The sequence below is a fragment of the Sinocyclocheilus grahami genome, unplaced genomic scaffold (assembly GCF_001515645.1).
Source record: "Sinocyclocheilus grahami isolate Dianchi unplaced genomic scaffold, SAMN03320097.WGS_v1.1 scaffold115.1, whole genome shotgun sequence".
In the NCBI taxonomy this organism is placed as follows: Eukaryota; Metazoa; Chordata; class Actinopteri; order Cypriniformes; family Cyprinidae; genus Sinocyclocheilus; species Sinocyclocheilus grahami.
Window position 1 is genome coordinate 61,653 of NW_015505294.1, and position 27,040 is coordinate 88,692.

The 27,040-nt window shown below is 36.0% G+C and overlaps 1 long non-coding RNA gene across 1 annotated transcript in view; it reads right to left on the reverse strand.

Annotated features, from left to right (window-relative positions):
• Positions 1–12,880: 12,880 nt before the first annotated feature.
• Positions 12,881–27,040, reverse strand: part of LOC107589307 (uncharacterized) — a 31,917-nt gene continuing 17,757 nt past the window's right edge. The window contains exon 3 of the long non-coding RNA XR_001609663.1: positions 12,881–13,126. This is a non-coding gene — a long non-coding RNA (uncharacterized lncRNA). The remainder of the gene's footprint in view (positions 13,127–27,040) is intronic.

A 27,040-nucleotide genomic window follows, 5' to 3' on the forward strand; every position in this document is an offset into this window, starting at 1 on the left:
ATATAAAAATGCATTTGTTGATGCAACCGTGCCATCTGAACTTCCTCATATGCAAGGAGCTCCTTACCTCTCAAGTACGTCTCTGTACTCTGTGAGCTACCAAACAAACCTATTGTCTATGAAAACCAATATATATGAAGCTGGATATGTGTGATGCTAACATTCAAAAGCATCAGTTTTCAAATCTCCCAGCATATTAAAATAGTTTTGAAGTCATAACATAATATTCTTCAAGTAATTGTGCGAAAATTACGCTTTATTAATGGAAACTCTGTAAATGTGTGTGAAAAGGAATAAAAGGTGTCTGAGTTTTACTGCCTCTAGTGTTAATTTCTTTTGGAAACTGCAGTGATATGTACTTATTGGTATGTATTTCGCGTCTCGCGAAAAAGTGCCCCCAGGTACGTTTTTGCCATGAGACCAGGTAGGCAAATCGGGCAATGGTGAACAGATTTTGCTCAAATTTTTATTTTTGGTCACATTTTTGTCACATTCTGGAAAAGAGAAAAAACATTTGTACTAACGAATTGCAAAATATACTGCACCAATCACAGTGAAAAATGATAATATAAAAAAGGGTTTTAAATTTAATCAAATTTAAAAAGTAGTTCACTCTTTATTTATGCATTTTTAGGCTTGGCATGCTGATTTCTGCCTGACTGATCGTTAGCCTAGCAATGCGCTAATGCCAAATTCTACTGAAAGTCATTGTAAATCAATCTATTTGCGTGTCGTACAGCATTGTAGAGTTTCAAAATCACTTCCTTATGAGGTTCTATTTCTGTTTGAAACTTTCTGTATGTGTAACAGAACTAATGTTTGATGCATTAATGCCAATCATTCATGCGCTAGTATGATCCCATTTGACAGGAAACTAATAAAAGCTTAAATGTGACACCCAAAGTTGCCTTTTACCATTGAAACTGCAGACGTGTGAGACCTTTCAAAAATCTCTGTCAATCACACAGATACTCAACTCTCAAAGCAATATGAGAAAAATCTTTTACAGGGAGAGAAACGAGGAGTGAAATAAAAAGGCACCAGTAAGATGATCAATGAAAACAAATGAAGCATTAACTAATCAAACATGACAGTAAGATTAGATATAGTTCAGAACTGTTGTCTGGTGGACATACTTTAAGACCAGTGTAAAAATTACATACAAAACAAAACCGCCAATGATTTTGACACAAAAGCGGATCTCCACAAACTACCCATTCTTATTTTGGATATAGTAAATTATAATATGCACTCTTTATTTTCAATGCTACCCATGTGGAAATGGTGTCCAAGGCCTTGAAATCAAAATATATGGCTGTATTTATATTTATATATCACAAGTTTCGATACACCTTGTTTATTCATGATTTTATTGTCTACATTGTAAAATAAAGTCAACAAAACTCAAACCCAGCTGGATGTAAATAATGAACAATCAAAAACAAAAAACAAATTTGAAAAAAAGAAAAACATTCCCTCACTATCCACTATTATTCATACAAAATATTGCAAGATAAATTTAAAAATAAGAGAAATAAGCATGAACAATTAAACATTCAATATCATCCTATACCATTATTTTAAAAAGAAAAACAAATATTTGATCAATACAATATCGTAATATTGGGCCTCCCTACATATTTTAATGCAAAATGTGGAATCATTTTAGTGTAAAGTATTAATAAACATTCATATTAATGTTGAGATTACATTTAAGTAAAGCTAATAGCGTTATTAAGTGATTTGTTCTATAAAATATTAACTTTAAGATGACTGCAAATAAAGCAGCATATCTAATAAAAAATGCAATTATCAAAACACAAAACCTATTATTTAATTAAATAAAAATATACACAGTGCCAAGTTTCACTATGAAACTGGCAGGATATTTAATGTACTATAAAATAAGAATTTTCTAAAACACTTTTTTTATTTTATTTGATAGTATTAATACTATTAATGCAAGATATTTATTTGTAAAAAATTATATAATGTAGAATGAGTCAAAAAAATGTGTATAAACTATTATGGAAACACAACTGTGGAATAAATTCAGCATTCTGTTGTCCACATTATACAATAAGTAAACAAAACTCTAACCAGAATGGAAGTATAGAAATTATGCATGACAAAAAATATGAAAAACAACACTTTCCCCTCACTATTACTCATATGTTTCAGTCAAGTGCATCCAATTTTCAACTGGTGGTGTTTGTGAAGAAGGAAAATATACCAAGTCCAGACTGGCTAGTAGAAAAACCCCTTGATTTGATTGGCTGATGATTGAAAGCCGAGGAAAAGGAGCACAACAAGAGCGCTGGAAGCAGAGGAGCCATAGAAGGACTCAGTAGTGTAATAATTGTTCCTCAAGGGCAGTTTGAAATCGACGCTCTCAAAGACAAACACAAGGACAGCGTGCATAATCGCCGCAATCACACGGCGTACTTTGCAATCAGCAGCACGTCGCCCCAAAGCAGTAGCTCCAGATGCTTCCAGTCAGCTGGGTGCTGTAGACTTGTGACCCAGCCCCCCTCAGATCCTGCCGGAGGGGGGGATGGGGCGACATCACGCTTCGGTAACGCAACCACATATCCCTGGCCTCAAAGGAAGCACGGGGTGTTTGGGAAAGTACTTGGGTAAGGAAGTCGGATTCAATCTTTTTTTTTTCGTGAAAACACACCTCCCTCTGTGCATAATCACTTCCATCTGGACAGGCCAGACGGGGAAAAAACAATAATCCGGGAAAACTGATACATGTCATTATGTTACGTATCATAATTTCAAAAGCATTCTGACTTTCGTTCAAGCGGCAAAACAGTTACTTATGTGCATGTGAACGGTAATTCGACTGGTGTGATCACTGGGATACTCTCAATCCTGTGCGAGACCAGGACTCTCTCAAAACAACACCAGCCTCAAATACTGTGGCTTGATGGGCAGTGGTGCGCTATTTTGGTTCAAAATTGGACAGATTTCACCTGGAGGATGATGAAAGCGTGGGGGGTTTACACCAAAGGAGAAACCTGAATAATATAAGCCAGGATTTCAATAAAATATTTTAAGGAATTAACAATATTAAAACTCCGGCTGCTACTGGCAAACCAATATTTTCATGCCATGGCCAATAACTGAAATAATAACTGATATTAAAATGTCATACTGCTGTGTTTCGATAAAATAAAATAAAACTAAACACTAATTAACACGAACTTATCTATTTAGATGCCACAAGTGAATTTAGCCATTAAAAGTCAAGATTAGGTAATGATTACATTTAACAGTGTTATTAAATTATTAGTGCTTTTTATAGATTGACTGAAAGTGAGCATTAGATGATTACAAATACAGCTGCATGATATATCATAAATAAAATGGACATTGTGATATGACAAAATGCGATTGTCAAAAAGCAAAGGCTGTAGCTAATTTAATTAATATATGCACTGTTAAGCTTCACTCTTAAACCTGCAAAGCATTTATTTATTTGCCAGAAACCCACTAAAATAAAATTTTTATGGTTTAATATTTGAAGATGAAGATGCCAAATTTAATATTTAGTTTGCGTGTTAGCTGCAATTTTATTTTATTTTATTTTATAGTATAATAGCATTAATACAATATATTTCTTGTTTTGTTTAATATTTATAATTTAAAAAAATAAAACATTTCTATTATTTTTATTTTCTACAGAGATGCTCTTTCAATTCTTTCCAAATATAGCTGTCATCCAGTGAAAATTCCTTTTTTTTTTTTTACATATTGCAATACTGTACAATAAGTGTATAAAAAAAGCTATTAAATCATTTCAGGCAGATGTTATTTTATTCTGTAAGAAGATGTGCATAAACTATAATATAAACTACAATAATAATAATATTCATAATAAACTTTATTTTATAAAGCGCCTTTAAAAGCAGCTTCTCAAAGCGCTGAATCAAAGCACTGAACACAATATAAACAATACTTAAAAAAAACATACAAAATGGCCAGTATAATAGCATTAATACAATATATTTCTTGTTTTGTTTAATATTTATAATTTAAAAAAAGAAAACATTTCTATTATTTTTATTTTCTACAGAGATGCTCTTTCAATTCTTTCCAAATATAGCTGTCATCCAGTGAAAATTCCTTTTTTTTTTTACATATTGCAATACTGTACAATAAGTGTATAAAAAAAACTATTAAATCATTTCAGGCAGATGTTATTTTATTCTGTAAGAAGATGTGCATAAACTATAATATAAACTACAATAATAATAATATTCATAATAAACTTTATTTTATAAAGCGCCTTTAAAAGCAGCTTCTCAAAGCGCTGAATCAAAGCACTGAACACAATATAAACAATACTTAAAAAAAACATACAAAATGGCCTTAAAGTGACAAATAAATGTTAAAAAGTAAAGGGCCTAAAACCAACCCCTGAGGAACACCAGTGGAGCTAATCTCGGACCTATAGACCCTTTTTCTGTTAGTAAACATTGTGACATTTTTCTGTGGGCGGAGTTTAGGTGGAGGCAGAAAGATTCCCCTGACCGCTTCACTAACGCTAGTTATGAAGTTTGTTAGCTTGTTTTTGTTTTGTTTTTTACAATGACTGGAGAAAATCCGATTTTACCTGCATATGCATATGTAAAGTCACTCACTGTCCGAGATCGCGACTGTTATTTGAAAAGGTTAACTTTAACGGACGAAACCAGATTGGCTGACCCTACACGCTAGCTCAAAGCATGGATGATCTGACAGGATTACCTCCGGTTGAGTGATTCACATCTATAGAGAAACCTAACGTGTAACGTTATAATAAAGAGAAACTCACCTGTGTCTGTCTAGTCATGAAAATGCATATATAAACAATGACTGGAGAAAATCCGATTTTACCTGCATATGCATATGTAAAGTCACTCACTGTCCGAGATCGCGACTGTTATTTGAAAAGGTTAACTTTAACGGATGAAACCAGATTGGCTGACCCTACACGCTAGCTCAAAGCATGGATGATCTGACAGGATTACCTCCGGTTGAGTGATTCACATCTATAGAGAAACCTAACGTGTAACGTTATAATAAAGAGAAACTCACCTGTGTCTGTCTAGTCATGAAAATGCATATATATTTCAATTTCAGCAGGCAACTATTTTTACAGCTACATTAGAGTGAACTGGGCCAAAATACAAAAAAGAAAAGTTAAACATTCAATGTGATGGATATATTATTTGAAGATGTATGTTACGGGTGGGAATTTTTAGCCCCCTCACGATCCGATCCGATTCCGATTCCGAATCTGGGAGTCACGATCCGATTCCAGAACAATTCTTAATCTACTTTCCCCCCCATCCCCACCCTTATTAATTAATTAGTTTACCGACCTGAGAATCTTAAAATCCTTACATTTACATATCCTTACATAAGTAATTAAGTACTTTTTAAAATAATTGTTATTAGTTGTATGTTAAGAAGTTTAAACTAATATACCTTCAAAACATACAAGCAAGTATCAAATAATAAAGAGGAGCATAGAAACATATTATAAACAACAAACAAAGAGTGCTTTCAGTATTTCGATTATCTGAACGTTTTCCATTCAAGAACTGTGAGTGATTTTTCTTTCATTACTGTTGTTTTTTACTATGACATCATAGACAGCGGGAGATTTATTAAGCTGCATTCACACGCGGATCTCTTTTGAAATGAAGTGTTTACATAAATTTTGCATCATAAAACCATTTTGAGACGCAAGTGCATTAAACCGCGCATGTGGTCATAGAGGGAGAGACGGGACATACAGTAGTGTGCACCGGTGGCTCATCTGTGCAAAAGATCCAACAAATTAATGCATTGAAAACACAGATGGACAAAAATAAAGTTTACAGAGTTTCAATGACGATTGAAGTGTTTACATAAATTTTGCATCATAAAACCATTTTGAGACGCAAGTGCATTAAACCGCGCATGTGGTCATAGAGGGAGAGACGGGACATACAGTAGTGTGCACCGGTGGCTCATCTGTGCAAAAGATCCAACAAATTAATGCATTGAAAACACAGATGGACAAAAATAAAGTTTACAGAGTTTCAATGACGATTACAAAGAACAGGTTTCCTCAAATCCAGCATGTCCTGCAGAATAAAAACTCAACTGCCTGTAGCTTTCTAGCAACTCTGAAAACCTTGATTGTTTGTAAACTATTGGCATGTTTAACAAGATTACATCTTTAATATGAATGTATATGAATATGAATGAATACATTTTAAACATATAAGTTGCATATTTTTGGTTTTTGCTCAATTCAAAATAATTATTTTATTTTCATTATTAAGAGGTTTGCACAAGTGTTAACTGTAAACTGCAAACATTCAACTTTGCTAAAAAATTAAATGCCTTGCTTTGGTCTACACTGGAAGTGTTCCATTAACTCTGCTAAACTGTAACTATTAAAACTAAAACTGAAACTAAAATATATAAAAACTAAATAGAAATGTGTTCACAAAATAAAAACTAAACTAAAACTAACAAAACCATTAATGAAACTGACTAAAACTAAACTGAAATTATAGGAAATTTGAAAACGATATTAAAATAAAAACGAATTTAAAAATTCAAAGAATTCAGATTTTTTTTTATAGGTTTAAAGGGGGGCGCAACCAAAAAAGTTTGAGAACCACTGGTCTAAAGTTAACAGACAGTGTTTAAAAAGTGCATTCCACATGTTTACATGTATACTATACAATGATTTATATCTTGTCTTTGTTGAATAATACAGAACATAAAGAGCTTTAAAAAAGAATTGCATATTAAATCGCAATTTATATATTCTGACTTTTGGCATAAATCACACTCGGGAAAAAGGTTAATACCATTTAAATCACAAAAATCACAAGGAACATGAACATTATTGTGTGAGAAAATTATTCAGGCCTTAGAAACTAATTTTGTGTCTGCAGGGCATTTCCTCTGAATTATCAGTGGCTAGTTAAGATTAAAACAGGTTCATGGTCAATTCTGAGCATTCACTGAGACAGACTTCTGGGAATCGATGCTGAATGTACATGTATGCTTTGGAGGTCTAGAAAAAAGTGGGTTGTGGACTCACTAAACCCCCCAAAACTAACTGCTATTACACTTCAGATAGCCTGAATCTATTTCCGCTGATCAATCATACAACAATAACTCCACAGTCCTGGCCAAACAGATATTATAAGCTCATTTCAAAACATACTTGAATATTTTCTTTGATGTGTTGATTGCTTAAAGGTAAGAAGGTGAGGATGTTTCGAAAGAGACCTGCGTGCTAATGTCAAACTGAAATAATAAAAGAGCAGTCGACTCATTGTGAGTCACTTGCAAATTGGTGTCAAACAGTAAAAGCGTCATTAGTGAACTGAGTTTAACCACTTGATGTCTCATAAAAACTGCAATGGATACATTTCATGCTAGCAGGGAATATTAAGAGATGGCAAACAGATTGCTTTAACACCACCACTACTCTAAAAGCCTCTCTTTAGATTAGGGCAGCATGATATCAACTAGTCAACTGCACAGGACTCAAATTGTACTGCAGTTCAGTGAAGTAAAAGAAGGAAAATGTCATGCAAACTTTCAAACTGGCCATTTTCAGTGCAGAGCTGCTTCTATGAGGCCCCAAAGTAGAAAAATCCAAGGAGGACGTTCCCGGTCATCTCAATGGATGCTGTTCAGCTGGCAAAGGACCACCCAGATGTATGTAATTTAAAACCAGAAAAGTATTATTTCAATCACCTAAGCCTTAAATGCCATTTGGCTAATCAATCTGGACAAAAACCTGTTCGAAGCAGCATATACTGGGTCCAAAATGAACTCTTGAGTGTAATTGTTAATAGAGAAAAAATATTTAAATTAGTTATTTTGTGTTAATATCAAATCATGAAATCATTTAATCATATCATGATTTTCTTGCATATTTACAGCAAACAGCACAGGTCACTCATAAAATAAATAATTAAATAAAAACAAATAAATAAAAGATTTTATAAAAAAAATTCTCAACAGTAAGGACTTTTTCTGCTGGCTTGGCCCTGCTAATGGATTCTCTATCCCCACTAAATCTAAACATGTATAATTTTATATTCATAGCAATACTTTATACATTTTAAAATTATTAATTCATAGTAGTAGTAGTAGTATTACTATTACTCAATGTTGACTATCATGGAACGTTATGTTTTATTGCACAGAAAATTGTCAATAACAGATGCAAATTATACAGAACTTATACTTTTACATTTCTAAACATTCTTATATTAAAGGGGTCATATGATGTTGCTAAAAAGAACATTATTTTGTGTATTTGGAGTAATGAAATGTGTTTATGCAGTTTAAAAAAAACACATTATTTTCCACATACTGTACATTATTGTTTCTCCTCTATGCCCTGCCTTTCTGAAACGCGTGGATTTTACAAAGCTCATCGGTCTGAAAAGCGAGGTGTGTTCTGATCGGCCAGCTATCCAGTGCATTGTGATTGGCTGAATACCTCAAGCGTGTGACGGAAATGTTATGCCCCTCACCATACTGTGATGCCCTGTCCGGCCGGAGCGACGAGACATAAACATTAAAACCCATTACAAACGAGGCATTTGTTCCATCCAGTGGGGTCATAATCAAACTCGCGTTTGAATCATCAGTGGCAAATTCTTTAATTATAAAAAACGTACTTACAGGCTGTGAGCCAGAACAGCCAGCATTGTAGTCTACTCTCCCAGGATCAGGAAACAGTCCTCCATAAAATGCTCTGGACACAGGAATATTTGGGCTGAACTGTTCTGGAACAGTGTTGTAAATACAACTTAACTACTGAGTTCTAGTCGTGTCCTCTTTTGGAAGACCAAACAAAGTAGTTTCGCTTTCACAATTAAACAGTGCCACACACGGGGGGCTAGAGTGAGCAGAGGCCGGCTTGAGTGAACGGCGGAGGGCGGGCTTGCGGCAACCACATGTGACGACCCTGGGCTGGACTCCGCTTCGTCCACGGTGAAAGCCGATCCGGCGATCCACAGCGCAAAGTTGATGTATTTCCTCAGCGACCAGCATGGATCAGCTCCAGGCATGACGAAGCAGATATCGTCCTCTTTTGGAAGGCCAAACAAAGTAGTTTCGCTTTCACAACGAAACACACAGCGTCTCCACGACATGGCGGCGGCGGCAACAACAATATTACAGCGAAATAATACAAGTATAAAAGTTACGCCTTCTTTCTTTGCGTGAACATTTGGGCGGCGTTATGCAAATCTTCCCACATAGTGACGTAGACATGTGGGGGTGTGTTAGAACGAGCCGTTTTAGGTAGGCGTGGTTAACTCTTAACTTTTATAAAGAATATCTCTTTGGATTTGAGACTTTAGTCTTTGCAACTTTACAGATCTTCTTTATGCACCAAGAGCTTGTAACACTCCAAAGAGAAAGGAAAAATTGAGCTTCAGCTAATGATCGTTTCGAAAGCGTAATTACATTTTACCCTACTAGAATTGATGCTTGAAATTTATCATATTCATAAGTGCAACAAGTAATTTGCATGTGAAAGTCGAAACAGGCAATTCAGATGAAACTTCTGGGCTGATTATAATGTGCATGTTAACTTTCCTCATGAAATGTGTGTGTAGGTCCGACAATAGCATCCACGATGTCATCACTCGTGGCCAGTGCACTCTTAAGCAGTTATGAGCTGTGTAATATTTGTGAACTTTTATTTTTGTTATCTCTTGGCCATTTGACTTGTAGCAGTGTCCAGTGTTTCCCATACATTGAATTATTACTTCGTTGTATAAACTGAGCACTGCACGTTTCAAAATTCTGAACTCAAAATGCAGCGCTGGTGTTTTTATATTAATGTATCTTTGAAAAGAACCAACTGTCTTCAGAAAAGCTTCGATGTCATTTCATTTCGTCTTTCCTGTAATGCCTGATAAAGTAGCGTTTGTGAGATGAGAGGAGAAAGTTACTCAACGCCTGTGCGTCTGCACATGTTACCAAATCCCACTAGACACTGTCAGTGCCCCCTGCGGCGACCCATCTCTGTCGAAAGGCCCAGATATACTCACAGCAGTTTTTTTTCTTTGCTTAGGGGTGAAAATAATTTTTAAAAACTAGGGATGCACCGAATGTACGGCAACCGAAATAGGCGAATATACCGAATAAACTGTACTGAACAATGATGTTTTGTGAAATGGATTTGACATAGAAAAATAATCATGGATTGGAGAATACTAAACTATTATTTGTAGCTGAAAAAATTGTGGGAAACTGTGTTTAATAAACGAAAATGGCAAGGAGGGAATTTTTGTGAATGCTGGATAATTAAAAATTCTGCTGAAATATACATACAATATATATATATATATATATATATATATATATATCACGATTTCTGCATGAACCAGATTTAAAGATTTGCAGATATGTAGCTTCCGGGGACACTTTACCTGGAAATGATTAGATTCGGTGTAGAGGCAGTGGATATTTGACAATTCTGGATTATCGTCTTTATTGCAGTTATGCTAACATGACGTTACAGTTTGCGTCATCATGCAAATTGATCATATGCATGCATTTTTAAGCCTTGACATTTTAAACTTAAGCGATTCAAATCGTTTGGGTACAACAAGACAAAAAAATTTAATAAACTAGGCTATTTGGTACTGATAGATGTCTTTCTGTGTGTACAGCTTAAACAGTTATGTCAAACACACAAAGCAATGTCAAAATGTCAGTCAGGGTGAGTATTGAAGTAAACAAAGTTTGTTATGGCTTAAGTGAATGTAAACAGTTGGGAGAAAATTGGAGGTGGATCCATTAGGTCTTAAAGTGCATTAGGTCTTAAAGTGACAGCAGCCTAATATACCTGCTGATAATTTTGATATCATAACAACTTTATTTCCAGCAAAAATATTTGACAGTGTGAGAAAACCGGCGATCAATACATATACACTAGAAATTTCATCCATGCACAGTTTGTGCTGTTTCTCTCGTTATGTCTTTGTACTCGTTTAAACTTTTTTTCAAAAACTGGTGAAACTACGAGCCGGCCCAATGTTGCAATCTTAACTAATTACTGCAACAACAAAAAAATTCAAGGAAAGCTGAGCTTACAGAGAATGCAGGATTTGAAAAATCTGGCTGCACACATACTATGTTGACTATGACATACTATGAACTTTATATCTCGTGCATCATACTCATAACCTATTGTACCCATTAAAACTGTATACTTGGTGCTCATAGATTTTTCCCAGGTGTGCATTGACCCAACCCAGTATCTCCATGACAACCACATCCCATTCATTCTACAAAACAAGTGTGGAACTGGATTTTCATTTTTTTTCGGAAATGCACTGTATACAAATGCAGGCTTCTTCTCTTTTGATTTCTCACCTCATTCAACAGTTTGTTTCTCAATCTCCCGTTTCCCCAAGCAAAACAGCACAACAGCTGTGAGTGGTTTAACGCACCCCAGTCGAGGGCAAACAACATCCACCATGTGTCCCTGACCCCCGCTACTGTCGCATATGTGAGCAGTTTAACACACGGCCAGGGTTACACCTCCACTGACCGCTCCACACGAGACCCCCAACCACACACACAAACACAACCCGACGACAGCAAAGATGAGCCTGTATGAAGGAGGCAAGAATAAGATGGATGAACTTCCCTCAAACCCCTCAAAATACATGCACACACTCTGTGTCAACCTGTCAAGACTGGATACATGAACTGGGCGCTCGGTGAGATATGAAAACATGGAGTGTTTTCTTATCTAACTCAGATCACATTAAAATAGCAGCTTTAGATGAGGGCTGCGAGTGGAAACGTTGAGTGATGTGGAGGTGGCAATGGACCAGCAGCCTTTGACGTGAACTGTCAGTCACCTCAGCAGGAACTCAACAAAACTGTATGAACATGAAAACGGATTAACTTCCTAACTCAATAATCGTCATGTGCTTTTATGACAGCATACATGGCCGCATTATGTGAAATCCATATTCGAAAGCATTCTGCTACATCTGCAAACAGCTACACTCTTAAAAATAAAGGTGCTTCACGATGCCATAGAAGAACCTTTTTGTCTAAATGGTTCTATAAAGAACTTTTAACATCTGAAGAACCTTTCTGTTTCACAAATGGTTCTTTGTGGTGAAAGAAGGTTCTTCAGATTATAAAAAGTTAAGCAAGAGATGGTTCTTTAAAGAACCTTTGACTGAATGGTTCTTTGTGGAACCAAAAATGGTTCTTCTATGGCATCGCTTGAAGAACCTTTTGAAGCACCTTTATTTTTAAGAGTGCACAGTGATATATATCGTAAGCAGGCCCACATGGAATTTTTCTTCACATTTTAAACAAAGATTGTGGGACAGAAACTGTGTAATTTCAAACTTTATTCTTACCTTAAAACAATATTAAATTAAATACAATGTTTCAAGTCAACTTCCATGAACTGGCATTGTTTAAAGAGTAAAGGTGCGTCACTTTAAAGGGATAGTCCACCCAAAAATGAAAATTCTGTCATTAATTACTCACCCTCATGTCGTTCCAAACAAGTAATACCTTTGTTCATCTTCGGAACACAAATTAAGATATTTTTGATGAAATCTGAGAGCTCTCTGACCCTCCATAGACCGCAAGGATCCTAACACGATCCAGAAACGTAGTAAGGACATCGTTAAAATAATTAATGTGACATCAGTGGTTTAACCGTAATTTTCCGAAGCTACACTAAGGGTTGATAAAGAAATATGTTAAGGGTTTTTCACAGAATCATAAATGCAGATAAAGAAACTTTATTTTTAAGAGTTTGCTGAAGACAGGATAAAAAAAATATAACACAGAAAAGAAAGCAAATTGGGATCAGAAATGGTTGCAAGCCGGATTCAAACTCGCATTTCTCACATGAGCACCACAGCTGCTAAATAAATGGGACACTCTTACGCCTCTCTTGGTTCATGTTCAAAGACCATTAACAGCTTCTCTTGAGTCACAATGCTAGAAACCTGGCAAAGAAACCTCAGAAGGCAATGGAAAGTCTGCAGAAGTGAGCAGCATTTGCTCACAGGCCGATAAGGAGGTGATTCCATTGTGTCATTACGCCAAATGTCTGCAAAGGGGGAAAAACGCACATGGTTGAAGATTATTAGAAGGATGGCCGGAGCACGAGGACTAACTGCAGGGTCTCGTAAATCTTCTGCCTGAAAGTATCAGACTGGCCCTCGCACTCCGCACATTTCCAAAACACACAGGATATTGGAAATCACGATCGCAGAGCTTTATTAGGCAAAAACAGCAGGGGAGAGAAAATAATGAAAATTTACAGACATCTGCATTATTTTCCACTTTTTCATCTCATGTTTATGCAGCACATGACCGTTTCAGAACGCTTGGAAACTTTGATGTAATATTGCCAGGGTTAAATTATGATCCGGGACAGTGGGGCCAATGCTGCGGGCCCTTTGACTGCCAGGGGCTTCCAAGACGCAGAACGTGAAATTCCAAGACTGCAAAAAAAAAAAGAAGAAGACGACCTCTATGGCACATAATGCATGTCTACTCATCTTGGACTCCAATCAAATGTTGAATTTCATTACACAAATGCCATTTAAAATATACAGCAGAAAATAAATGAATAAATAAAAAGATTTTATATCTGTGCAAGTCTAATTGTGTGTGTTATATATTGTATGGATGTTTATATCTTTTTTTGAATTAACAGCAATATGCCTGCATGATTTCAGTGAGGAAGAATTCAAAGTGACCAAGACCAAACTCCACAAACATTAAACACTCTCTGCCCTTTCCAATGTGTAAATAACCTAGTTCAAGTTCCAGAAACAGCACCCGTCCAGCAAAATGCCCTTTCGGGCGCTCCAACCGTGCTTATGGCATCCCCCTAGTGGCAGGAAGCAGTACTTGCTAAAGGGAAATTCAGAGGAAAAGGGATAAATACAGTTCCCATGACTGGTGATTCTATAAATACACACACACACACACACACACACTGCATAATGATCAAACTCATCGGCATCGGGCCACCTTACAATCTTCTGTCAGGGTGAAATACTTTCCTCAAGGAGATAAATCAGCGCAGATTTAGGTGTTGGAGCATGTTCAAGGTTCAGAAGATACATTATTATCAGACGGCTCATCTTGGAACATGTTTTTGCTCTGGATGAGCGGAGAAAGACGACAGAAAGGCGGCAGTCGTAGTGGAAACCATACTGACGCTAAACTGTAATTTGCCTGTCAGTGATGGCAAGACTTTGTCACTGAGCAGCTAGCAACGCTTTGAAGCAGGTGGTGAAACAGTTCCCTTCAAAAACCGTCTGAAGATGCAGAAATATGGATACTGGCTTATGAATCGTTCATAAATCACACACAAACCAATCCTCCGCCAGCTGCCACTCATTGCATGACGATCATCTACTGGTGTTTATTATTACAAAGGTGAAGTGTAATGATGGAAAACCTTCACTGGCATATCATCCAGGAAAACATTAATTTAGGCGTCATGGTGGCAGTGTTTGTGTGCATTTCTCTGAACAAAATAGCTGTGACATTTAAACGGTCTCGGGTTTTTGATGGCGCTCACAGGGGTAGAATTTGGGATTAGACATGCCGACAAGCCAACGCGAGATAGATGTGAAAATACATCAATAATAGATGTTTTGACCATCATCAGCATAATAATAAGGATCATTCTGTCTACCTCGATGACATATATTTAAGACCGGGGGTGGACGCGGAACAGCGGCGCTTCGTCTGAAGAGTTTTCAATTGAGTCTTCAAGCACTGCACGCAAAAATAAACAAATATACAGCACATTAAGCAACGTCTGATTCACAAGCAAATGCCTCTTTCTGGTTTTAGTTAATCAAAAACATACAACTGCAGTTCAAATTATTCTTATGAAGAGATTCTTTAACTGAATCATTCACGAAAAGTCCAAGTTAGTTACTGAATGAACTGAATTAACATCCTATACACACACCTTGTATTCAAATCATTTTTATGACACCAACATTTTAGATCTTTAATTAAGAACTTCGATACAAATCAAATAAACAGTTAGTCGGTAGTGTATCCAAAAACTGTAATCAAGTTTTTTCATTGGATTTTTTTTTTTACTCTTACTCGGGTAACTATTAAGATACTTTTACTTAAGTAGCTAGTTACTTCAAACCATATGTGACATATATACTATACAATAACATGCTATTATTTAGACAGGTAATATTTAATTTATTTGAATGATCAGGTCTATTTTACAGAAGACAAGCTATATCATTGCATATCAATTGCTTTGTATAGTAATAAATAGTTACATTTTGTGTTATTTGACAGTATCAAAATAAAGTGAATTTGCAGAGTTCTTATTCATAGGAATATATGAATATGCACTTGCAGAGTTTTGCGTTCATAGGCATATAAAGGTTATGACTGACATGGAAATGAAAGTAAAAACTCTTTACATTTGACCGCTTACTGAACATCTGAACCTAAACAACGATCAAATGCACACTGACAGATCGTCTTTCATCTGTCCTCCAAAATGTTATCAAATGCATATTTCTGTCTAAAGGCATTGCTTTTCAAGACAAATATCACCCGCCACATGATAACCATATGATGCGGGTTGGCGGGTGTTCATTTCATTTGTATAATGTATAAATTAAACAGTGCTGGGTAAAGTTACTTTTAAAAGTAATGCATTACAATATTGTGTTACTCCATAAAAAAGTAACTAATTGTGTTACTCAGTTAGGTACTTGTTATGGAAAGTAATCCATTACATTACTTTGTCACCTGAGCTGGGGCTTGCTTATTTTTAAATAACAAAAAACCCAAAAGTTACATTTTTGACAACTGTAAAGGCCCTTTTCACACCAAAAGTGAAATTAAGCTTTATGCTGCGTGCACACCAAATAAGAAGCAAATGAAGAATTCATTTGCAAAAAACGATAAACGTCACGTTTTGTCAAAAAAGCCGGTTTTGTCCACTTTCAAGTCATCGCGAGTTCACGTTTTACTGCAGAAGCCGACAAGCGCCCTTGTTGTTTTTGAACAGAAGCCGATGTCAATTTTAGCGAAAAACACCAAAAATTTTGCCAAAAAATCGACTGTTGGAGTTATCTGCTTTTGCTATAAAACAAACTTTTAATATGTTAAAAAAAACATACTTTCAATGACCTTTAATTTAGTAAATTACCTGTATTTGTTTAAGTTATTATTACTTAATCAAAACAACCCAACTACAGTTTGATTGATTTTACTTGGAATGCGCAATAAAAAAAACGTGATTTCTAAAAAAACACATTTTTAAATGGAGTTATCGGTTTTTGTAAATGAACTCTTCAAATATTCTCATCGCGTTATCGCTCTATATTACTCGTGGGATGTTTTTTATGTCACTCGCACGAATAAAATCATCACGTAATGCTCTCCCTCTATTTTCTGATACAACCGGACTTGTCAAGCTGGATGTGTCAATAAGCTCTTCGCTGATTGACTTGCGTGACAACGCGTCATGAGAATTTTCTGCTCATGTTGACATTTTTTAACTTGCACGGAAGACACAATTGAGGCATACATCACACGTTTGCTGCAATAGCATCGCCCAGTTTGTGCCACCTGGCATGAATTTGCATCTATTCGTGTCTTTGCATTGACTTTTGGTGTGCACACACCATTAGGCTGAAGGACATGCCTCTGCACCTCACTGCCAATATCTCTCAGCACAGGGACAGGGGAGGTGTCAGTAAATAAATGGGAAAACAAAGTAACCTGGGTTACTTATCTGAAAAATTAACTCAAACATTTTCTTGTAAATTTAAAAGTATTGCGTTAACTTACTAGTTACTTGAAAAAGTATGATTACATTACAACTCACATTACTTGTAAGGCATTAGCCCCAATACTTAAATTAAAGTATATGTCTTTAAATGAGTAATGGAATCGAGTTCGCTTTCACATCTTCTTGCGCTGAAATCGTTTAAAATTGCTTGAATGTTTAACTGGGCAAGACTTAAAAATGTGCAAACGATAAATTTTGTGACGATGAAGCGCAATTCCATCAACTGTCCCGATCGTCTATCACTCCGTCCGTGGGCCATCGAGCAGACCTGAAAGTGAAGCTTTACTGACATCTGCAGATGATGATCACCTTTTAACCTGCGGAGCTGACGCTCAACTCATCCAGAAAATGACTGCAATACCAGACTGTCAATCAGACGGCTTGGAGTTCATCTCTGCGCTGCTCCCAATTAACATTTATCATCAAACATTAAGTCTAGACAGAATGGGGTAAACGAGCTGGCAGAGGCTTCCATCGTGTAAAACAATGTGCTCTCGAGCAAACCACAAAGGAAAAACACAACTATTACTTAGCACCATAAATCTTTCATAAGTAGCACGCTAACAAAATTGTTAACAAGAGTGCACATATACCTTGAGCTATATTCACATGTGTAGGTACAACCGTGGGGACTTTTCATCATTCTAATGAGTTTTTCTCTCACCAGCTGTGATGATTGTTGTGTAATCTTGCATACATGTCAAACTGCACCACTGCCTGGAGCCAGTACACAACTATAAATTAGACTAGACGGAAAACAAAAATTATAATGTCAATGGATACGCTTTAAATGTATAAATGCAACATTTAAAGTTACTTTTTTCCCTAAACTTTTTTTTCTCCATTTAGTTCAAGTTGAATTACTAAAATAACTAAACCTAAATAAACTAAGCTATCGATTATTTTAGTAATCCAGTATTCAACCGATTATTCCATCGATTAATCGAGTAGTCGGATAAGAAGTAATTTTTCTTTATTAAAGAGCAATACTAGATATACAAGAGAAAATAGGATAGGTCTCTTAAAATAAACAACTCCTTTGTTTCCTTTTTAGAAAAAATAATATTTTTACTGCTGAAACTGCATACATTAATTACCGTTAAAACTATATCCATTTAATGCATTTAACTGCCAAATTACGTACAAAATGCAAATACTAATAAATAAATAAAAAATAAATAAAATCAAAATATAAATAAAAAATAAAGTAAATAAATAAATCAAAATACAAAAATAAATTTCACATTCCTTTAAAAAAGATAAACATTACAACCTAAAATTAAGACATAAACCAAGAAATATAAAAATCTATTTCACATTACTTTAAAAAAAGTAAAAAGGTACAAACTAAAACTAAGGCATAAATCAAAATAATAGTAATAACAAATAATAATACCTAAACATTGCATTTATGTCGTGCAACTTAACTTTCAAGTTTCAGCCTAACTAAAGCTCAGGCATGACATAAGCCTTTACTGTCTTCTTGGAAGGCTTTGTGGCTTTTGTGGCAAAAATCAGTGGAAGGAATTAATATGTTCCAATAAGTTTAAATTGATTTTTACATTTTATGGGCATTTGTACCTTTATAAAGCCTTTGTGCATAATCTTTTAAGTCAACTTCTTACATTTAATCAGTCAATTAGAATAATAAGACATTTGGGCTGTTACCACACAAATGATATCAGTATCAGCAAAATTCATCTTTGCAATGCAGAGGAAACACAGAAGCAGCATCTGAAGAGGTATTTAGATGTAGGCCTATTTACACTATTTAATTCAGCGCAGAGGGACATGAATGCATTTAACCTGCAGTTACAAATGCATAAGTAATATTTTGTTATTTTAAACATGAAACATTGAATACTGATATTTAGAATTATTTTAAAAATGAAAAGATATTTTAAATGTGAAATTAAAACCGCCAGTAGGTGGCAGCAAGTCACTGTTAATAAGTGATTAATTACGACTGAATCGAATCATTTAAACAGTTGATTAATTCAGGAACAAAACACCTTCATGTCGCTTAGAGACAAAACAGTGCTGTGACTGTGTTTGGAATTATTTTTTTGTTGCCAAAATAGAGCACTACAGGCAATATGGTGTCTAAATCGCAAGTCTCTTAATATTAACTTCTTGTTTATTGAACTGTTGCATAAAATCAGTATCACATTTGTACTGGTACTCTTTGTGTGATATCAACTAACTTTCTTTCTGTGGTATTTTTATGCATAACTGTATGGGGGGGGGGGGGTCTGTGTGTCACAGAGAAAGAATAAGACGATCAACATGAATAGCACTTAGTCTTTCACAAAATATAGCTAACTTAGGGACATCATAACTAGCCACCATATTGATTTACGGTCTTAAATATCCCTGCGTCCCACTGTGCATGCTATCCACCATATCTGCCCTAAATAGTATTGAAAATGACATAGAATTTAGCATGGATAGCGTGCACATTACGCAGGTTATGTCCAGCATTTATCGGTTTGTGTGTCAGTAATAATGGTCCGTGGGGAAACACAGTGTTCCGTGGGTAGTTACAGGAAATGGACCAAACGAAGCATCGAGGCAAATTATTTGAATGATTTTTTGTATTCGAGCTACTCGAGTTACTCGAGGAATCGTTTCAGCCCTAAAACTAATAAATAAAAATGTATAATAAATATTATAGTCATCTAATAAATACGACAAAACACCACAAAAGTACTAAAACTTTAAAAATGAAAATAAAATTGTATTCAAAATATGAACAAAAACTATAATAGTATATAAATAATACTAAAATAACACTGCTGATAACAGATCACCTGACAAACAGATTTAATCATTCAGTCGGTTTCAGTCTCATTACCAAAATCTACAAAATGCTTTGTCAATGGATAATCATTTTCAGAGTTTTTTTACATATTTTGTAGGGATGTGCCAACACCGATACTGGTATCGGTATCGGTATCGGTATCAGGTCCGATACTGAGCTTCTGTACTTGTACTTGTACTCGTTAAAATGCCTCGACACAGCATGTGATAAGTGCCATATTCAGACAACATATTTTGTAGGGATGTGCCAACACCGATACTGGTATCGGTATCGGTATCAGGTCCGATACTGAGCTTCTGTACTTGTACTTGTACTCGTTAAAATGCCTCGACACAGCATGTGATAAGTGCCATATTCAGACAAAGAAACAGAACAACAGACAACAGAATGGAGCTATTGTTAGAGATTAAGGATGTCTACGACGTATACAGAGCTGTGAAAAGGTTTTTTTATTTTTTTGCATATTTGTCACTTAAAAGATTCAGATCATCAAACTAATTTTAATATTACACAAAGAAATAGCACGTAAATACAAAATGCAGTTTTTAAATGATGATTTCATTTATTAAGGGAAAAAAGCTGTCCAAACCTACCTGGCCCTACGTGAAAAATGAACTGCCCCCTCCTGTTAAACCATGAAAGAACTGTGATTAACCACATTATTTTAGAAAGCGGAGTTAAATTTCACTAGCCACACCCAGGCCTGATTACTGCCAGACCTGTTGAATCAAGAAATCACTTAAATAGAACCTGTCTGACAAAGTGAAGCATGCTTAAAGAGCAACACATTATGCCCAACAGATGAGAAACACAATAGTTGACATGTATCAGTCTGGAAAGGGTTCTGGAGCCATTTTTAGGACTTTGGGACTCCAGTAGTGATGGCGAGATGAAGCCTCATGAAGAATTGAAGCTTTTTCAGTTACCCTTTTAAGTGGTTCACAAAAGGGTTCATTTCTCGAGGCCTTTATTTGCTCACAATATCACCTGGTGGCCAAAGAGTGTAAAACAAGCAGATACATTACAGATTACCTGATGTGGTCTGTGATACACTGTATTTTGCACCAGTTAAGGTTTAGAAATAACGGTGAAGAAAAAAAAATCAATTTCCACATAGACTAATCTGACTAATATAATGTGTATTTTCTAGTGGTATATAATGATTGTATAACATAATATAACATAACTGTGTAATAAACGTATTGGCTTGAAATGAATGGGGCTATCAAATGTGTGTAAATCAAGTCTTTGCTCATAATAGGCAGGAGGGCCAATATTATTAGTCTAAAACTGGAAAGTGGCTGCGTTTAACAGGGCAGAGGACTGTGAATTTACAATATTCGAACCGCTTCCTGAACCAGTCTGGCCAAGCGAGGCTTCGGACGTCATCAATGACGTCATTGCTCTAAAGCGATACAAGCCTCGATACGCGCTTCACTGAAAGCTGCCGGGATTTCTCGACACATGCTCTGAAGTCTTGGCACAGAACGTAACATCACTCGACTCCAGCGAACCACGGTCAGAGCCATTATCCACAAATGGAGAAAACTTTGAACAGTGGAGAACCTTCCCAGGGGTGTCCAGCCTACCAAAATTACTCCAAGAGCACAACGACGACTTATCCAGGAGGTCATAAAAGAACCCAGAACAACATCTAAAGATTTGCAGGCCTCACTTGCCTCAATTAAGGTCAGTGTTCATGATTCAACAATAAGAAAGAGACTGGGGAAAAAACTGCATCCATGGGAGAGTTCCAAGGCAAAATCCACTGCTGACACAAAGGCTCGTCTCACATTTGCCAAAAAAATATCTTGATTATCTCCAAGACTTTTGGGCAAATATTCTGTGGACTGATGAGACAAAAGTTGAACTTTTGGAAGGTGCGTGTCCCAGAACACATAAACAGAACATCATACCAACAGTCAAACATGGTGGTGGTAGAATGATGATCTGGGGCTGCTTTGCAGCTTCAGGACCTGGATGACTTGCCATAATTGACGGAACCATGAATTCTGCACTCTATCAGAAAATCCTGAAGGAGAATGTCCAGCCATCAGTTTGTGACCTCAAGCTCAGGCGCACTTGGGTTATGCAGCAGGACAATGATCCCAAACACACCAGCAAGTCCACCTCTGAATGGCTCAAGAAAAACTAAATGAAGGTTTTGGAGTGACCAAGTCAAAGTCTGGACTTAAATCCTGATCATGCTGTGACATGACCTTAAACAGTCCATTCATGCTCTAAAAACCCTCCAATGTGGCTGAATTAAAACAATTCTGCAAAGAAGAGTGGGACAAAATTCCTCCACAGCGATGTGAAAGACTCATTGCCAGTTATCGCAAATGCTTGATTGCAGTTGTTGCTGTAAAGGGTGGCACAACCAGTTATTAGATTTAGGGAGCAATTACTTTTTCACGTAGTGCCAGGCAGGTTTGGACAGCTTTTTTCCCTTAATAAATTAAATCATCATTTCAAATCTGCATTTTGTATTTACTCAGGTTATCTTTGTGTAATATTAAAATTAGTTTGATGACCTGGATCATACAAGTGTGACAAATATTCAACAATTTTTAAATAAACAGGAAGGGGCAAAAACTTTTTCATACCACTGTATGTATGCAATTAATATAATGTTAAACATTCAGTATTAACTCCTGTATAGCTGATGTGCACGAGCTGATAAGCAATGCACGCTGAGTGGATTGAGCACACGGCGACGCACATGCGCGAGCTTGTCGAGTGAATATCCCTTTCTCACAGACATCACTGGAAAGTTTGTAGTTCGGTCGGATATATCAAAAACAAGTAAGTAAAACAATGCACAAGTTACGTTACTCAACGGTAGGGAGAGAGCGAGAGAGAGAGAGAGAGAGAGAGCGCAATTCTGTTGCATGATCTTTGATGTTCGCTCACTTAGCACGCATCATTTGGATTAAAACTAAATCGCAAATATAAAACAACATTTATAGCATTCACTATAAACAACATTTATTTTCAACCTTAGGCATACACGACTTTATGGCAAAAGTGAAACTATCGGCCAGTCTAAATGCGCTAGGCTGTACTGTACTTGTCCCTCTCATTCTGCACCAATACAAACACGTGCGCGCGTTGCACGTTTTGCTTGCTTCATGAGTGTTTCTGTATTATGTGAGTCACTTTGGAATATAAATCGCAGCACGTTTCAGATGAAAAAACGCTACTTATATTTCTGAAAGATTTATAACGAGTAGTTTCCTGCATTATTACAGCAAAGCGCGTGATTACAGTACTAAGCTGCTGCAATGGAGCAGCTCTAATGCTAATAAATTAAAGATGATATACCATAGAGCACAAAATTAACAGTGAGAGTAACTAAAACTTGTAAAATACATTTTAATGGGCATAATTGTGAAAATAACTGAAGGATATATCTATTTGATCATTTAAGTTAACAAGTTAACATTATACATATTATTTTGGTTTCTGTACCCAATATTTAAAAAATGTACAAATACAGTTAAAATATGGTATCGGTAATCAGTATCGGCAAGTACAAAAAAATGTAAGTATCGGTATCGGCTGAGTACTGGAAAAAGTGGAATCGGAGCATCCCTAATATTTTGAGTAAATATTGTGATTTTCTTAGTATCTTTCGTAACTAAATGTATTATATTTATAGAAAATAAAAAATTGGACATGTCAAGTAGGACATGTTATTGGACCAAAGCCCTTGTTGGTTTGTGAATAAATGATTCTATCAACCAATAAGATTTTACAGCAACAACAGACTTTAATTTTTCTCTGCCTTTAGCACATGGTAAGTTAAGACTAACGTTTTAATATATTTTTGGTTTTTACTACACTGCTTTTGTAGGTTGTTCATGTTCAGATTGAAAATATATTTATCTGAAAAAAAGTCACTTTTGATTCAGTGTTCTGTTATTATATAGCAAGATTCTATTTACTTTACTCACTGGACTTTTTATTTTATTTTATTTTATTTTTTTATTATTATTATTGGGGGACATCTGTATTGTCAGTAAATAAAATAGACCTGTTCTTCACTGAAAAAACGCCTAGAATACCACTGAAATGAATGGCTATAACTTGCTTAGGGAATGTAGATGTAGACAAAATTTAATTTGAAAGTGTAAAACATCCAAGTATAGCTTTCTAAAGAAAAAAAAATCAAAACATTAGAACTTCCTGTTTCAGTATACTGTTTCAATTCATCCATTCGTAGAGAAAACAAACGTAAAATTGGGCAGAGTGTATACACGATGTTAATACTATTAATTGCGCAGTGTGAGATTCATTGGTCATAACAGATCTTTGTGAGATCGCGATGAACAAATAGTGACAGCTTTTTAGTGGTTATTATGAGCGCTCTTTGCGAGCTTTCTAGGCAATGATCCATTTAAAATGTAGAACTTTGTTTTTCCGCCACACACACGTTGCAAACTTTCAGGAATGACATCTACATATTTATGCAGGATTCGCTCTTGAAGTAGCAGTGTTTGACAGTGATAACCATAGCAATAAAAATAGATGGGACAAAATATGTGAAAATGTGCATCAAGACTAGAGCACCGTGCTTGCGCCATTAAACTCATGCGTCATTAAAGATCACACTATAGAAACTGCCTAAAATTAAGTATAAAGAGGAGAAGAAAGCGGCCCTATAGGCAGCTGCGTACACATGCCAGGATCCGCCACTGCCAGATGCAGTTAGAAATTTACTAAAAACAAGCCTATCGCAAGGCATCTGGTGGGGGGGGACACCTGGGGTGGCCAGCCAAATTGCAGGGGGTCCGGACCGTAAGCCACTGAAATGGACTAAAGTTAATAGCATAACAAAATATTGCCTAAATTCATAAAAAAACATTTTCAACAAGACAATAACTATGACTTAAATATCTGAACACTGTCCAGAAACACATCTTACTCTACTTGGTAAAGTCACTGCAAGCGATATCCATAATAAGGTCTAGTGATATATACATTCAGAGCATTGACACTGCATCAAATGTTGCTATAATGACACTTTAGAGCCAGATTAGCGTGTTTAGATTACACGAGCGGGGAGGAAATTTTAGACATGTAGGCTTGACTAGCTGTTTCCTAAACACAGGGGTCCGTTCCTCTGATGTGCACCGAGTTTGACTGATACAGTCTGTCCTGCAGAGATTCCCTCAGCTGTAGCCGTAGCGTTATCAGCGATAGGAAGTGGAAGTAGCCTATTATTGTTATAAACCCGCGTCTGGGTGGTCGGCCAACACATGAGTACATCACGCGTTCAAACTAAAGAGATTTGCAGAGATACAGTACACTGCAAACGAACACTAACAAAGCTACCGAGGGTTTATCTCGCGTTGTTGAACATAAAGATGACATTCAGAGCTTCGCAGCCTGTTTTTACGCAAAGGAGGCCAAAACAAACAATACATGCCTGTGCAAAACTGCCACTAGTGCAAATGCAAATAAGCCTATAAGACAGCTACTATTGTAGATTTTCACGATTTGCTAACATATACACACTTCAGACGCACCCAACGGAATGATAACATGTGCTCTGATGTATGTACATGCTTCGGGCTCGATGTGATGGCACGAGGCCAGAGCAGACCTGTCCAAACTGCAGGAATGCGTCGCTCCACCCAAGATAAGCAGGTACGGCTCAAAATGACCTGAAAACAGAGCGCTAGCCAGAAAAGATGAGCCGAGTTCCTTGTCAACTCAGTCAGCGTTTATAGTCTGTAGGGTTGTTTTGGAGTCTGGAGTCCAGACCGTCGACGACACCCTGTCTCTGCCCAGACCCACTTGTTGATTCTTCTCTGCATTTCTGAAATGATTGGGCCAGCCATTCGTTTCAGTCGTGAGTCACATGAGATCAGTTTTAAGTGGTTGATCCAAAAGAATTTAGAGGGATCGTTGACCCAAAACTGAAAATTCTGTCATTACCCTTATGTATTTTCAAATGTTTTTCATTGAATATAAAAGGAGAGATTTTGAAAAATGCGCTGGTCGCTCTTTTCCATGCAAATACAATGAATGGGGACTGCAGAAAGCTTCAAGAAAGGGTTTCAAGCTTCAGAAATGATACAAAAGCACCAAAGTGATCTATATGACTCTTGTGTTATATTTGAAGTCATATGACTGTGACAAAAAGAACAAAATAAGCCATTTTTCACTGAAAATCTCAGTTCAAATGACAAAGAGCAATGTCAGATTTGTGAGTGAATCACACTTCAAGATGGATCTTTTCAATTAATTGGCTGCTCCTGTTCATAAAGCCTGAATGATGTTTGGTTTGAATGATTCCAAAATCAGATGTGTGAATTAATCATTATTTGGAGACGGACCTTTTTAATAAAACAATTACTCCTGTTCACAAAGTCTGAATGATCCAGTAATTCTCCCTTATTGACATTCTTCATTCATTATTCTTAAGAAATTAATCTTTTCAATGAATCAAATTCTTTAGCTCATAAAACCTGAAAGTTTCTGACTGATTCAACGATTCAGTCTGAATGATTCCAATGTCTGATTTGTGAATGAATAATTTTTTTAGAAGTGGATCTTTTCAATGAATCAGTTGCACCTGTACATAAAACCTGATTGATTCAATGATTCCAATGTCAAATTTGTAAATGAATATTTTTTTTAAAAATAGAAATAGATATTTTTAATGAATCAAATTCTCCAGTTCATAAAACCTGAAAGTTTCTGACTGATTCAACGATTCAGTCTGAAAGATTCCAAAGTCAGATTTGTAAATAAATCATTCTTTAGACATGGATCTTTCTCCTCTTCATAAAGCCTGAATAATTCTGTCAGAATATTTCCAATGTCAGATTTGGGAATGAATCATTCTTTAGAAATGGCTCTTTTCAATAAATCAATTGCACCTGTTCATGAAACCTGACTGATTCAATGATTTGGTCTGAATGATTCTAATGCCAGATTTCTGGATGAATCATTCTTTGGAGATGGATCTTTTCAATAAATCAATTTCTGAATATGAATAATTGGACGATTCAGTCTGAAGGAGTCAATGATTCAGTTAAAAAATGTATTCGGACAAGAGGTTATTTTTATTACCGTAACTGAAGAAGCTTTGCATATTAAATATATTTGGTTTTATCTTCAATATTGAATGGAAAATGTTGTTTATATGCAGCACTACATTTTCCCATCGAGTCATCAGAAAATTGTCAAATTTATTGCTCCGCTATCATTTTGGATAAGAGCTGGAAGTATGGACTTGCTCTAGTCTCAAAACACAAATGAAACCAAATACATCCACATCAGACTGGATCTGATAGCAGCCTGCTTTCACCTCTCGTTCTCAAAAGCCCTCT